Genomic DNA, 15,271 nt, shown 5'->3' on the forward strand with positions numbered 1-15,271 from the left:
AATCGGCATAAGCAATATCCTGGGAAGCTTTCTAATGAACCATGACATATCAGGGCCTCTGAAATTGCTAATTAACTACAGCTTCTAAACAGACTTCATGCCTCATGACTGGAGAACAGCAATAGTCATCCCTCTGCACAAAGGAGAGCCATCTACAGATCCTGGAAACTACCAGTGCATAAGTCTCACTAGTCTCAAATGCAAAGCCATGGAAAGAATTATCAAGGAAATGATGAATAATGATATAGCAAACCTCCAGACACTGGACCTAACCCAATTTGGTTTTGACAAGGGCAGGTCGTGCGTACTCAACTTGGTGGACTTCTTTGAGAAGGTCACCAAATCAATGGATGAGGGCAAAATGGTTCACATTACCTACCTTGACCTGGCCAAGGCATTTGACACAATACACCCTTGGGCATTGTTGTCAAACTCAGGAGGTTAGGTACAAACCCTTATGTCACCCATGGGATAGCCAACTGGCTCATAAACAGGACTCAGGAAGTTAGAACTAGGGAGTCCACCTCTACAAAAAGACCTGCCACAAGAAAAGTCCCTCAGGGATCAGTCCCGGGGCCACTCTTTTTTTGCATTTACTTCACTGAAGTCAAAGCCAATGTCAATGGACTCTGGCTAACTAAATTTGCAGATGATTGCAAATTAGCAGCTGTCATTGAATCCCACACTGATACAAATGTTCTCAAGGAAAGACTGACACAGACAAACAACTGGTGTCAGAGCCTTGGACTACAACTAAATGCCAAGAAATGCATAATAGTACCCTTTGAGAAGTCATCCACCCCCTGGTAGCTGTCATATTGACAACACATCCATAAGAACTGACACAGTCGTCAGGGACTTGGGGACATGCATAGACAGTAATCTAGCCTTTGACCATCATGTGCTATAGTTATGAGGAAATCATTCTATGTTGTGCAACTTATAAACAAAGGTATGACATCTAGGTCTAAAGAAGTCATTGTTCCACTGTATTTGGCATTCATCATACCTATCATTGAATACAATGCCTCCAGTTGGTATGTATCTAACCAGGCATATCCAAGAGCTGGAACATCCACAGGGGTTCCTCACTAAAAGAGTACAGGGTATAAGTAACGTGTCCTATGCAAATCACCTCGAGGCCATATCCCTGTATTCTGTCTCCTACAGGGTATTGAGGGGAAATCTATACCTGGCATCAAGGTATTATCCACACCCCACTCTGCTGGACCTCCTGCATATCTGCAAAACAAGCACCAGAATTACCTGTTCTAAAGACTTAAATCTTGCTTTTGATATAAACATGGCCTACTGGGAAGACAGGTATGTGTCCCAGAGACTACCTGGTCTCTGGTACAGGCTTCCCATCCATGTAAAACACAGTTCCTCCCTAACCCAATTCAAGTGTAACTTAGACAACTGGATGAGGAACAGGAAATTCATCCCTGGTTTGGCACATACGTCTCTAATGGACACAGGCAGTCTGTAAATGGTTCATCTCCCAGGCCTCTGCTTGCAAATGTTTCATCTCCCAAACTCCTGGTTACACTTACTAAAGGTACCAGAACTTGTCAGAGATTTTGGGATGCATGACTAGGCTTAAAAAGGACTTTGGGGTTGTTAGCCTAGTAAAGACCTATGAACCAATGAGGGTGTCTTATTCATGTCTAGAATACATTTAAAACAGCCTAGAAACATTAATAACTTACTCTATAGTCACAAGTCTAAAACTACTGCTATGTGCAATGTTATTGTGTTATGCTTTTCATTTAAAAAATGGAAAGCCAATCTCTTACTCAAAATCAGTAATGTAGAAAAACTGTGCAGGCTGTCAAACCCCAGCATCTTTGGATTACCTGAAAAAGAAGCAGACGGTATTCACGTCTTCCTACAAAAGTGGCTTATGGAGATTCTAATGGATGTTGGGTCCTTAGAGATTGGGCACACAAAGTAATATTATCTAAACAGCTCCAATGACACCATGCCCATGACTAGTTGTGGCTCACTTTTTATCCTACATGTAGAAAGACAAAGTGCTGCTCTGGCTTGAACTCAATGCCCATTGCTATACAAAGGCCTAAAATTACCTTCAACAGCAGCTACTTGTATTCAGTAACCAAACAGAGGCATTAAATGGAACCATTCATATCAGACCCGAAGAAAAGTGGTCTTAATGCTGCTTTAGGGTCTCTCTTTACACTTTGCATTGCCATACCAAATAGGTTGAGGTATTTAATAATATGGATTTAATATCTGAGGAACTTTAAGTTAAATAGGCTTGTAGAATCTAAGCAAATCATGAATCATAATCACATGAGCACTGGCAAAAATCATTCCTGAGACTTAAAGCTGCTTTCACACAAGAAACATAAAAAGAAGGATGCTGACATGCAAGGTACATGGGACTCATCGAGGTGAGCTCATGGATATTCTTCCTAAGAAACTGGTTCACACATGTCTTCTATGAAACCTAGCACTGGTATGTACTGTATACTAGGCTCCAGCCACAGTTGCAAGTCACAGCCATCTCCTTTGCTCCCATAACGGGCTGGTTGTTTTAAAAAACATAGTCTGAGTTTTACTGGTTGCACTGTGAGCCTCTGTACTGCAGACCCGACTCTCTTTTGACTAATATATGCAGGCAGTAATACTGGGAAAAGGCATGAACCATCGCATATCTTGTTTATGACCAGTTGTTGAAATATTCATAATGCTTTAGTCATTAGGTTAATGGAGAGGTATTGTAAGGATTTGGATGATTACATAAAACTAGTAGATCATCTTGGTGTTTAAGGTGTTGCCCTAACGTGAATATCATTGCTTTCACAAAGCCTAATATTAGTAGCTTGTAGATGTAATGTCGACCCAAAATGCTGAATTCAGAATTTTGAAACAGCAACCAAGGTAAAAATGAATACATCAACATCTGTAGTTCGATGTATTCGACACAGCATGAGGTGATGTCAGTCACCCATGCTATTCACATTAATGTACCATTACACTCTACAGTCAATGGTATGATAATTGTACTATTTTGCAGGGGGGGGGCAACACGCCCCCTGCACCTCCCACACCCTCTGCAAATTAAATATACCAATTCTGAGATCGCACTACAGTGAGGAAAGGGGTAAATCCCTGTTCCTCATTAAACCATGATCTCCCTGCACAATGCCAAACTCAAATACTCTACCCATTTACTGTAGTGTAGTCCATGTATTTTGGTTTGGCATTCTTCCCACTTGAAAACTGCCTTTTGACGACATGCCGGTTGACTGAAGCAGTTTCAGAATTTTAATAGTAAACTGTAGAGTACATGTTTGTAGATTTTTTTGTGTTAGGTGTACTGCTGAGCTAACCAAAAGAGAGAAGGAATGCCACTAGACATGACTGAAGGACAGAGAATAATTCATTAGCAATTCAAACTTTTCAGAGCAATGAAGTTTACCAGCATCAGTGAATACAGTTAATTTTATCATTTAAAATTATGTCAGTAGTTAAAAACCTGATGATGATTGCCTGACATTATTAAACAGCTCCTGCAATGCAGTTTAGAAGTTAAGGCTGTACTGATATTTTTGACAAAAAGAGAAAGTGGATTTAGAGTTCTAGACGGACATTGACTCACTTCAACACATACAAAAACAGTATGATCATTAAAAGTTTTTTATTAATAATCCCTCTACTACAAGGACATGTTAACTTCTGTATCTATAAGTCGAAAGTTACACAATGAGTTTGTTAAGTCAAATAAAAAAAAAACAAGAAAAGCAGAAGCCTATGTAACTGAGTTCATGCTGTTACTGGGGGAAACAGTTTCATAGTATTGTGGCCTCTGTTCATTGCCAACAATTTATGTCAATCCTGTTAGACCATGGCATCCAAATGATATGAATATAAATTCTCGAAATCAGAAATACCTTTGTGTGTTAAAGGGATAATTTAATGAGTCCTAGAAAGCTGAGCAAAAGTGACAATATTGAATGTGCACCATGGGCTAAGAATGCTATGACCTAATAGCTGAGTTTGTAAGAATTTATCATGCACTTAGTGTTTGACAATGGGCATAAGTAAAAGGAGGAAATAAGTACAGCACAACAGATGTTCACAGGATTACATTCGAGGAGACATCACAATGATAATAAGGTAGTGGGTTTGTCCGAGTGCTTGTTGTTAGAATTTGTTTATTTTAGATAACAAAAAATGCTTCCTTGTCTTTGTTTGCCACTCAAGTATAGAACAGATTTGATAGGACTCAGAGTCCAGTATATAAGATATAAGATAGTGAGGAAAATTCTGGAAAGATAAACACATGCAGTGGACTTGAGTAAAAGTGGATATGATTTATCTAATCTATGAAGAAAAGAAAAACAAATACTGGAGACCACAAGTTATCTAGCATGCTGGATATTAAAGTAATCCCAAGGACATAAACTACTAATAGTGCTGTCCATTAATCTGAGTGGTGACCCTGCTTAATCCCTTAATTAGGGTCATGTCAATTGCTCTGCTGATGTCCGTACACAGACATGACAGAGATGAGTTACTGAACTGATAGACTATTAGAATGGGATACAGGAAAAATTCAAGGGACAATGGTCAGCTCGAACTACAGTTCCATTGACACAATTGACTGAAATTTAATTTACTTACATAATTTTCAATTCATAGCAAGTACAGCATTTGAACTTCTTGAAACCTGCTTGCAAAGTATTTCTTGATAAGAATAAAATGTGTCATTTTCAAGGGACTGGATTGTCCAACAGTAGGAAGCTGCTTTTGGACAAAAGAATTCTAGATAACAAAATAGTTGGATCATTGAGCCCTTTCTCAATACAGGAGTCTTATGTACATAAAGACATATCTAAAGCCAGACTGTATCAGAATGCATGATAGCGTCTACCTTGGGCACCCTTTTTTAATTATAAATAGATGATTTTACATTGTAGTGTTTGTACTGAAATTCATTTCTCATGCCCCTGTTTTTATAATGACTGTGTTTGTATTCCTTAACATTGGTATAGTGTTTAAATGATTTCTAGAGAATCTATCGATTGTGACTTTTGAGCTAAATACAAGCCCAATTAAGAGAGGAAGGATTTTTATAAATTATGACAAAGAAAGTAAATAGCATTTTCCTGTTACAAGAAATCTACTTTTCTTCAAATGAACATGTAAACTGAGTGAATTTGTGTTCAAAGTAGTATCCTCTTCAGCCTATAGACTGAAAAAGAAGGGGTAACTATCTTGTTATGCTGTGCATCAGGTGTCAGAGTCAAAGACACAAGATAAGGAAGGACAGATTATCAGTTTCAGAGCATCAGATGACATTTGCACACACACACACATATATATATATATATATATATATATATATATATATATATATATATATATACATATACATATCAGTATAAAGAAAAACATGCCAACACAAGGTAAATGTCACGCTGCTCAATGAAACAAGTAAAACAGCAATCAAAATGGTAGCAGCAGCAACAACCATGTGGTTCTTTCCAAAGGATAGCTCAGCACAAGTAGAACACAGTAAATAAAATCCAAATGGTATCAGCAGCAACAACCATGCCATTCTTTCCAAAACACAGCTCAGCACAAATAGAACACAGTAGATAAAATCCAAAAATCAGGTTTAATAAGTGCACACAGTAGGTAAGCGCTTTCACAATACAGCTTCTTCAGACCATTGAAAAGTGCAATCAATTAAGCAGCCTTTATATACTCAACATCAATTAATTCTGATGTCATAATCACAATTTAAAGAAGCAGAACCATCATGCAAAAGTAGTGATTCCTATATACATAATAAAATGAAAAAAGAAGCCAATAACTAATAAACATATACTAATATTTAACATATATATATATATATATATATATATATATATATATATATATATATATATATCTGTGTGTGTGTGTGTGTGTGTGTAAATACTAAAAAAGCACAATAAACCACTGTCAACAACAATAAAAAATGTATAAAAATGTATCACTACACATCTAACCTAAAATTCATACATATTACTCATAAATTAAAATATAATAAATCATCTAACTTGCGTACTTTTGGATTTAATTTCTGGTGTTGCAACAGGCACTAATCCATGTGGTATGTGTAATTTTTGTCCATACATAAATAGTGCTGGTAAATTTGTACATCCTGATACAGGGTTGGAATATGTTTTTAACTGTTTAGCGGACTGTAATACCCAGCATGTGGTATACCTTGCTGTGTGTGTGGCCTGTCGATCATTTTACATAGGGAAGACAGACAGATATTTTAAAGACAGAATTAGGGCGCATCTTTATAATATCAGAACAGGTTTGACCACCAATGCGTTAGTGAAACATGTGCCCCGGGATTCATGAAGCTCGGCGCAAGGCTGGTGTAAGGCTTGTGCCGGCGGTGCAGTGAATAGTCGGCGTAGCAGCGCCATATGCATAGTAATGAGTGCACGCCGCAACCACAGACACGTGCGTAGGGCACGTGAGCGAGCCCAAGTAGGATGCGTCCGGAGGCATGGCCAAGCCGGCAGGCGATGAGCAACCTAAAGTGCTGACTTCCACAGGCCGCCCGTAATAGTAACCGCACCAGCCAGGGCCCGTGGAGAATGAAACGTACGCAGAGTATGCAACATAAGTACCCGTCCCAACAAAACGGAGAACCAAACATCAACCCACGAAGCCCTAAGTGTACCCGTCCAAGGAACAAAGGATATGCATAATACCGTGTCCGTCCCGCAATGCACTGTCAGTGGGCATACCCAGTGAAGGTGTACCGCAGCATGTCAGCGCCGCACCGACATAGAAGTAGCGACATGGGCATGGTCACCAGCAGTAGTGAGAGTACACAGCCGGGTAGCCGTGTCGATATAACAACAAGAAGGAAACAAGATACCCTAAACACAGGCAAACATGTGCATAGCAACATGTACCACACCCAGCAACGTGCTCGTCGCATACACAGGACGGCGTATGTCTAAGTGTAATATCCAGAAGCAGAACTCATGCATGCAAATGTAATACACAATAGCCCCATCATAGCATGTATCCCGCACCCATGTACGACCGTGCACCCAACCCAGCTAGCAGCCTTGCGCAGCTACACACCTACACACAATGGGCATACCTGAAATGTGGTAAGAAGTATTGTCCTAGGCAGTGCCACGCGGGAAAATATATACCCCACATGTTAACAACCCACCTCAGGTACAGATATGCAAATGGCTGCATGTGAATGTGTCGGCAGAATGTGTACATCCCGCATGTGGTATGGACCCGTCCAAACCCCATAGGTGTGCACGCCACGGTGCACATAACTGTACACATCTGGACAAGGCGGTATGTTCAACCACCGTACCGATGATTAGCTATGCAGACATGTCAAACACAACACATATAGCGGAACATCTGCCTACCAAACAGGACGCCCTAACAGGGTGCCACAGGCACAGAAGGGGAAGGTGGGACATCACATGTTGAGAGTAGCGTTGCCGGACGGCCAAACACCCACGGCCAACGCAAAGGACGGAATAACATGCATATGCCCGGATGGATGTTGTTAGAAAAATATATATCTAAACATATATGAAGTGCTAGTTTAGAAGCAAATAGTATATAATGCATTTTATTCTATTTTACAATATGGCAGTAGAAATGATCTTGCATGTAATTGCCTGAAGCTTAGCTGCAGTGTGATTGAACTCTGACCCTGGCAGTAACCAGTTCAGCAGGCTTATGTCTTTCAGCATTAATTATCTGCTGGGTTAGAGAAAAATAAATGTATGTACATGTATATCTTGCTTCCTTCCACTGAGGAGGATGGCCTTGTGAGCTCTATCGAAGATAGAGTACAGCTGCTTACCAGAGAGACAAAGGAACGTATTAAGAAATGAACTGACTATTGTATTCGAACAGGCCTGGAACCTTGAAAGAGCAACATTTACAGAAGGACACTGTAATTGACCAGGTGCTTTGCAAGGCTGTGTTATTCTCATGGGAAAACATTTAAAAAGCATTACCTCAGCACCTTCGTATGAATAGAATATTGTGGACTATAGTGATGGAAATGCCCTGTGACTGACCACGCCAGTAAGGTGGGCAAAAGCTGATTGTAAACACTATATAAACAATGTTGCTTCCTGTATAGAGTCAGACAAAACTCTATACTTGTACTGTATAGTTTTTTGCCTCCTGGTGTACACTAGTAAAACGTTTTGAACTTGAGCTTCCTGTGTTATTGACTGTCATTTTGAAAAGCCTAATGATTTTTACAGTCTGATTTTAACAACTTATTTGACATTGTGGTCCTTCTTAGCCGGAATTCCCTTGGTAAGCTACAGGTCAGAGTGCATGGGTGGTAATAAATCTGCGCAGGAGAAGTTGCCAAAATGGTTCTTCTTGAGTGAAAAGACCTCCGACTGAATTGTTGTGTGTAAAGAGGCTGTCCACTTTCTGATCTGTGGCTGAAAAGCGGAAAACTGGATCCCAAGAAGAAAACGTGCAGTCATAAACGGGAGGCTCAGGTAAGGAGAGTTTCCCTCTTTGTCTTTGTTTTAGATCAGGGACCAGGTTACAGTGTGTTGTTGTTAAGATTTGTGATAGCAGGTCGAGAACGAATTGAAGTACTGTATATTTGGTCATAGATCAGGGGAAAACAGAGCAGAGTAAACAGTCATTCTAGACACTGCTGTGGATACAGGGAAGGAGATACCACGTGGTACGAGAGAAGGGTTACGTAACAGTCTTTTTGAAGACATGGGAAATCAGTGCATTAAGAGATCGTGAGATCCGCCCTTGACGGATGATGCGAAGTATATGCAATTGCAGAGAGCAGATAATGTGAGATATTTTGCAAAATGGGTTAATAAATATGACTTTGATGGTATATTAGACAAAATTTCGTTAGTGAAACTTTTGAAACAGTTAAAATCTGACGCAGATGGTCAGGCGAAAAAACAGCGACAGTTGGGTATTCCTCAAGCACATAGGTGGATTGAGGAAGTGAACCGAAGGGAACAGAAGACTAAAAATGCGAAAGCATTATTCTTAGACAAAGAAGATAATAATACAGTAGTAGCGACGGCCCCTCCCCCTCCACCCCCTCCGATACCTTATCCAGGATATGAAGCGGGAGGGCAGGCTGGTCCCCCCCACGTTATCCTGTGGCAACAGAGGTATTACAACAACCATTTGTAAGAGAACCTATTGAAACTAGATCCCGAACACGTAAAACACCTAGGGACACTCAACTAAGAAGAGATTCACTAGAAGAGAGTGAGGAAATCTGTCAATTAATTGAAGTACCAAACCCTCAGGCAGGACAGGAAGGCCAGGACCCAACTCTCTTAGTGTATAGACCGTGGACACCGGAAGATATCCGGAAAGCTACAGAGGGAATTCCCCATCCAAAAATTAATCATGAAAAGTTTATACAAGATTTACAAGGTATGCGATTGAGTTACCACTTAAATGGGGAAGAAGTAGAGAAGGTGATTAGACAAATTATAGGTCCAGACTGGCACATGGTTTGTGGCGTCTGGAATGCTCGTGACGCGCAACTTAAACCACTCCTACATAGTGATGCAGAATTAGACACTAGGTTGAAGGGTCTTATGGACCAAATTACTGAAAAATGGAAACCTAGAGCAGATTGGACCTGTATTAATCAGTGCATACAACAAGATAATGAAACTGTAGATGGATACTATGGTAGATTATTAGAATGTTTCAATAACCATAGTGGTATGCCTATTCCTGAAAATCAGAAAAATGATAGTTCATATGAACAACAGTTGAAAAATGCATTTTTGATAGGTTGCATTGCCCCTATCAGTAGCTTTATTACAAAGCATATGATAGATCACCGAACAGTAGGCTACAAGCCTTACTGGAGTATGCTAGGCATGCTGAAAGACATTTTAACAGTAAGAAGAAAAAGAAGACGCAGGTCTTCACAGCTGAAGATGGAGCAGAAGTCTTTGTAGTACAGTCAGGTAAAAAGGGTAAGAGAAACACTCGGGGCAATAAACGCTCTGACAGAGACTCAGAGGTGTTTCAGGAAAGAAAGAGAAAAGGTGAGTGCTTTAAGTGCGGGAAGAGGGACATTTAGCAAGGGATTGCAGGTTGAATAAAAACGCTCACGGAAGGGAAGGATAGAAGTGATGAGGATTGACTATATGACAGTCACAACGTTCAACAGTCATCAGGAGAGACTAATGGGCAGGGAGAAAATGTAAACGCAGTAGAAGGAATAAAGGAAGTGCAAACAGATGTAGAAAATGAGGAAAACGAAGTTTTAGATTTAGCCTTGTTGAGCTTGGAGCTCTATTTGGCGGACACAAAAATGGAAGTTACACTTCTGGTGGAGGGGAAGGAAGTGAGATTTCTGTGTGATTCAGGAGCATCACGAACTTTGATACACCCTTCAAAGTTACCGGAACACTCTGAATCACCTGACTACATATTAGTGAAAGCAGCAAACGGGCAGCTATACAGGGAACCACTTTCCCATGATATAGCAATAACTGACCCTGTTTCAGGTATGACCCAGAGAAGTAAAATAGTACTTTCTGCAAAATGTCCAGTAAATTTACTGGGGAGAGACCTTATGCAGCTCTTTGGCATAGCAGTAGTTCCTACCATGAAGGGTATGGAGGCACAAAGGCAAATGGATACTTTTGTGGTGCGATCGGAGGGTGAAACCTATTATTGGTACAGCCAGGACCTAGTCACAACTGGTCCAGGGTCAGTAACCGAGGAACTGATGAATGTAGCCATCAGTAAGGTACCCTCCCTTCACATTGATCAGCAGCATTTGTTACATTGTACTCTGTACTATTGTAGCACACCAGGGCCTGATAAGGAATATGAGCAAAAATTGTTCAGAAATCCTGCCAATAGACTAGTGTTACGAACCTTGTACTGGGATACTGAGGGTAATAGTGTGGTGAGTTGTTCATTACCTCAGGAATTCATGGGATTATATAAGTCCAACAGGCTACCGCATGTCAGTGTAACCAAACATAAAAATGTCAGATGGGTGGACCTGGGTGAAAAAGTGACAAGATGGGAAAGGCAAACCGACTTAGAATTGTCAGAACAGGGAATACAGAAGCAAAATTAAATTGGCTAACAAGCACGTCCAGCTGTACACTTACAGCAGAGTGAGGACAGCTGATTGGTGTTCTTGTTAAAGTAGAAGAGAGAGCCTTGTGTGACATACCAAGCACTCTTTGGTCAACAGGGAAATCAGATGTAGGGCTTATTCGGACAGCAGGTCCAGTAACCATTACACAAGTCAGCATTTAGACCGCAAAAGAAACAATACCCTTTGAGGAAGGATGCAGAGCAGGGAATCAAGCCTATCATAGCGGCACTACTCAAGAAAGGGATACTGGTAGAATCTTTAGATTCACCATGCAATACCCTCTATTTCCTGTTAGAAAAGCAGACGGGTAATGGCGGATGGTACAGGATTTACAAGCTGTAAATGATGCAATAATACCTAGGGCACCTACGGTGCCAGACCCACACACTTTATTGAATGATTTGAAGCCGCAACAGAAGTATTTTACCGTGGTAGATATAAGCAATGCTTTCTTTTCAATACCTATACATCCAGATAGTCAGTATTGGTTTGCTTTTACATTTCAGGGTAACAGATACACCTATACTCGGCTACCACAGGGATACTGTGAAAGTCCAACAATATTTGCACAGGAGATGGCTAGCAACCTGGTGGGGTTTACTCCACCCGGGGGCAGTCAAGTTCTACTTTATGTGGATGACATCCTGCTTGCGGCCCCTACCCAGCAGCAATGTAGGGAAGATACAATAGCATTATTGAAATTTTTAGCAGAACAGGGACATAAAGTAAACAAGCATAAATTGCAACTTTGGAGAACACAGGTCAAGTACCTGGGATATGTGGTATCCAAGGAGGGTAGAACATTAGATGAAGATAGGAAGGCAGCAATTTTACAAGCACCCAAGCCAACTACCAAGAAGGAAATGATGTCCTTCCTGGGGACGATTAACTTTTGTCAAAGCTGGATACCAAACTATGCTTTGGAATCAGCTCCATTGGCTGCTTTAATATTTAATACACCTATGGCAGCACAAGATATACTACATTGGACTCCAGTAGCAGAAACAGCTTTCTGCAGACTAAAACGATTGATAGCTTCATCATCAGTTTTAGGGCTCCCGAATTATCATAAGAGATTTTTTCAGACTGTAGATTGTAAGCAGGGATATATGACGTCAGTCTTGATGCAACAGCATGGAAGTAAGCAACGCCCCATAGCTTACTACTCATCGCAGTTGGACCCAGTGGCACGGTCATTGCCACATTGTGTACAGGCAGTTGTTGCAGCTGCTATGGCAGTACAGGCTTCGCATCAATGGTATTATTCCACCCTCTCACTTTGAGAGTGCCTCATGCAGTTGCGATAATTTAGCTGCAAGAGAAAATAGCATTCCTGTCCCCTGCTAGACATCTTTCTTGTATGACCATACTCCTGAGTCAACCTCATATGGTGATTGAACGTTGTACAACATTAAATCCATCAACGTTACTTCCGACTCCTGTGGATGGCACACCACACAGTTGCCTACAGGAAATGGAGCAAATAACTTTACCCAGACAGGATCTTACTGATATACCCTTAGATGATGCAGAGGTGACATTTTATGTGGACGGATCATGTAGAAAGGGTCCTACAGGAAAGAATCTAGTAGGTTATGCAGTAGTTACTGATATTGAGATTGTAGAAGCCCAACCCCTGCAGCATAACTTGTCTGCTCAAGCAGCAGAATTGATAGCTTTAACACGTGCTTGCACTCTAGCAAAAAACAGATGTGTGAACATATATACTGATAGTCAGTATGCTTTCTCTACAGTGCATGTTTTTGCGCAGCAGTGGAAGAATAGGGGAATGATAACATCCACTGGTAAACCGATTAATCATGCGTAATTAATCTTGAATTTATTAGATTCCATTCAGTTACCTACTAAAGTAGCTATTTGTAAATGTGCAGCTCATACAAAGCAACAGGATAAGATTTCGAAAGGTAATGCACGAGCTGATGCAGCTGCAAAACAAGCAGCCTCACACTCAGAAACTTTCTTTTTGAATGAGGAATTACAACCCTCTGAGATTTTAGATTTAGAAATGTTAAAAACAATGCAAACATTAACTACGAAAGCAGAAAAACAGAAGTGGGTAAGACGAGGAGCAATCCTTGAAGATGGACTGTACATCTCCAAAGAGAAAAAGCCAATATTACCGTCTAATTTATTTAGATATGCGGCTTTGTTGAGCCATGGGCAGAGCCATGTCTCAACAGGGGGGATGGTACAGTTAGTTAACAGAATATTCCAAACATACGGATTCTAACTACACACAAACATTTTGTGCAGCGTGTCATATTTGCAGTAAACATCATGCACAGGGAGCATTCCAACCGAAGCGAGAGAGTTTCCCTACACCACCATATCCATTCCATACTATTTGTATGGATTTTATAGAGCTGAATAAATGTGAAGGAAAGAAATACTGTTTAGTGATTATAGATATGTTTTCAAAATGGGTAGAAGCTTTTCCAACCAGGAATCCGGATGCAGCAACAGTGGCAAAGGCCCTAGTAAAAGAAATAATTCCTAGATTTGGCATACCGGAAAGAATCTATAGTGACAATGGAACACATTTTGTCAACCAGACAATCCAGCAACCTGGGAGATTCTTTGGGATTTCCTTGAAGAATCATTGTGCTTACCACCCACAGTCAGCAGGACTGGTGGAGAGGTACAATGGGATTTTGAAAAATAAGTTGAGGAAGTTGATGAGTGAGACTCAGAAGAATTGGATTTGCTGTCTACCTCTAGCATTGCTGAGCATGAGAACAGTTCCAAATGTAAAGGGTTTGACCCCCTTTGAAGTAGTATTTGGAAGGGCATATTATGTGCCACAGTGGAAAGCTCTCATGCCTGCAGAGCTGGAGGTCGATGGCTCATTAGCCAGTTATATGAAAAGATTGTTAACCAATAAGACTGTTTTGCAGTTAAACTCTTTTTCAGATAAAGAACAAACGAAGCCGGACGCAGTGCTGACTCCAGGATCCTGGGTGTGGTTGAAAGTTATCAAAAAAAATAACTGGATGAGTCCAAAGTGGGAAGGTCCGTACCAGGTACTGTTGGCAATGCCTACTGCAGTAAAGGTTGCGGAGAGGTCGTCCTGGGTTCACCTGACCCATTGCAAACCGGTAAAGAATTTTCAGTTTGATAAACATTTTGTAGCCGATATACCACAGAGACAGAATGACCAGGGGCAGAGTGTAACAAAATACAAAGCAACCCCAAAGACATTGGTTTACTGTCCTACTGATCATACACCTATTAACCATGTTTGTGGTGACTTTTCTTTTGCTGGGATTTTTCCTGCATATAACTACACAGATATAAATAATGAAACGTGATGAACTGGCCACAGATTGGCATCCAAACTTTAACACATACCTAGCCATGAAGCGTGTGTATGTAGAGACTATGAACATTTCAAATTGCTGGGTTTGTACTGCCATACCTACAGCATATGGAGGACTTTTGATGTCTGCTGTCCCCTTGGGGATAAATGAGACTTGGGAAAATCTACTTTTTGATACAGGTTCTGTGAGATCACAGGACAAAGTGGCACTGTACTTACCTGTTACACAAAAAGGAATTGTTTGTCTTTATAAAATGATACACTCCAAGTTGGTTGGAGTAATAGTAACATAACTGTGTCTTACAAATGTTATATAAAAGCCAAAGATCAGAGTACTAGTTGTAGCACGAATTATGATTCGTATTTAAGCTTAATGAGAACAACGTTGAAAGATGTGCAGAAAAATCCTGAATTGTATAAACAGTTGTCTGTTATAGACAGGAAAATGTTTCATTCAGAGTTAACCCGCATCAGTACTAAAGTAGAAAATTGTTATTTTGTTTGTGGGAAAAAAGCATATAAATGGTTACCTGAGAATTGGTCCGGCAGTTGTTTTTTGGGTTATCTGGTTCCAGCCATAAGACATACTGCAGAATTGCCTCTGGGTAAGATACGAAATGTAAGAGATATAGCTCGAAGAACTGGGAACTCAGTCGAGAAACCTACTAATCCAGTGGGTAAAATCGAAGCTGGTTGGAAAGATCATTCATCCGTAAGAGATAAAGAAAAATTGACTCATATGGACTTGAGTGACAGTGTTATATCCT

This window comes from Protopterus annectens, chromosome 3.part1, assembly GCF_019279795.1.
Source record: "Protopterus annectens isolate FY-2018-M chromosome 3.part1, PAN1.0, whole genome shotgun sequence".
Lineage (NCBI taxonomy): Eukaryota > Metazoa > Chordata > Ceratodontiformes > Protopteridae > Protopterus > Protopterus annectens.